The 1,589-nt window shown below is 43.2% G+C and overlaps 1 protein-coding gene across 1 annotated transcript in view; it reads right to left on the bottom strand.

Annotated features, from left to right (window-relative positions):
• Positions 1-1,589, bottom strand: part of CFAP52 (cilia and flagella associated protein 52) — a 61,549-nt gene that overhangs the window by 37,601 nt on the left and 22,359 nt on the right. The gene's annotated exons all lie outside the window — the stretch shown is intronic.

Below are 1,589 nucleotides of genomic sequence, written 5' to 3'. Positions count from 1 at the left end.
TCCAACCAGGGTCAGTGGTGGGGAAATAGTTGAGGGTAATTAAGTTTACTTATCTATTCACATCTGGGGTCCTATCTGTTCTAATTATCTGTTTTAACCAGGGTGGGGGAAACAGTTTTGACTTTACTCGGTTTCAGAACAACTCAGAAAAGGAAGGTGAGAATGGTTTCACAACTTGAAATGTTACTGAATAGTACATACAGAAATTATGGGATTTTTGTGCCGTAGTGCCTAAGGCACTTGACTGCTAACCAGAAGGTTGGCAGTTCAAACCTACCAGCCACTCTATGGAAGGAAGACAGGGCAATCTACTTCCATAAAGATTTACCACCTTGGAAACCCAATGGGGGTCGCTATGAGTCAGAATTGACTTGATGGCAGTGGGTTTGATTTTTGGGGGTTTTGTGTTAAATAATATTTATCATCATTATCACCATCACCATCATCATAACCCTCATTGACTTTATACTTAATAGGTCCATTTGAAACTACTCCAAGAGGGCAGTGGTGGTTCAGTGGTAGAATGCTTGCTTTCTATGCAGGAGACCTGGGTTCGATTCATGGCCAGTGTACCTTACACAGGCCACCACTCATCTGTCAGTGGAGGCCTGCATGTTGCTCTGATACTGAACAGGTCTTAGCAGAACTTCCAGACCAAGATGGACCAGGAAGAAAGGCCTGGCATACTACTTCTGAAAGTCAGCCAGTGGAAACTCTGTAGATCCCAACAGTCCAATTCCATTGTATACCAAGTCGCCATGAGTCAGGAGCCAATTGACAACAACAGGCTATTATAATCTGTCACCTTTGTAATCATAGAGCAAACATCTAAGTAGGGTTTCAAAATGGCCAATTGCCCAACATCACTTGGTATTCAAACCAAAGGTCTTCAGTGGTGCTTCTATCCATCCCACAAGAATTATTTCCTTTCTACCCACATAGGCGGTACCTTGGAACCACTGCTTTGTGGAATGTGCCATTTGACCTGAATGGTTAGGAATTAAAGCATCCATAAGAGACATAAATGTCAGAGACTTAAGGATGCTGAAACAGCCAGCCATCTTTCCTAGACAGACATTTTTACCCCACACTAGGAAATCAGAAATAGCTAGACCAGCAGTTTTCAACTAGTATTTTATGGAGCCCTTTGGAAGTGTCTTGTGAGTCCCAGGGTGGCACAAATAGTTAAGTCCTTAGCTGCCAACCAAGAGTTTGGAGGTATGAGTCCACCAAGAGGTACCTCAGAAGAAAGGCTTGCCAATCTACTTTTGAAAAGAATAAATCAACCATTAAAAACTCCATGAAGCATAGTTCTACTCTGACACCCATGGGTTTGCCATGAGTTGGAACTGACTCAATGACAACTGGTTTGGTTTTGTTGGAGATGTCTCAGGAGTCAGAATGGGCAGAGCTCTGAGCTTTGCCCTCTGTTAACCTGATCTGCTTTGCTTTTCTCTATTAATATGTTGGAATTCCTCTCCTGAAAATAATTTGAGAAACCTGGTGGCATAGTGCCTAAGGCATTTGACTGCTGATCAGAAGGCTGGTGGTTCAAATCGACCAGCCACTCCTTGGAAGGAAGGTTGGGC

This window comes from Orycteropus afer, unplaced genomic scaffold (assembly GCF_000298275.1).
Source record: "Orycteropus afer afer isolate SDZICR_OR568_19922 unplaced genomic scaffold, OryAfe1.0 scaffold00330, whole genome shotgun sequence".
NCBI classification, from domain to species: domain Eukaryota; kingdom Metazoa; phylum Chordata; class Mammalia; order Tubulidentata; family Orycteropodidae; genus Orycteropus; species Orycteropus afer.
This window is presented reverse-complemented; position numbering and strand designations above follow the sequence as displayed.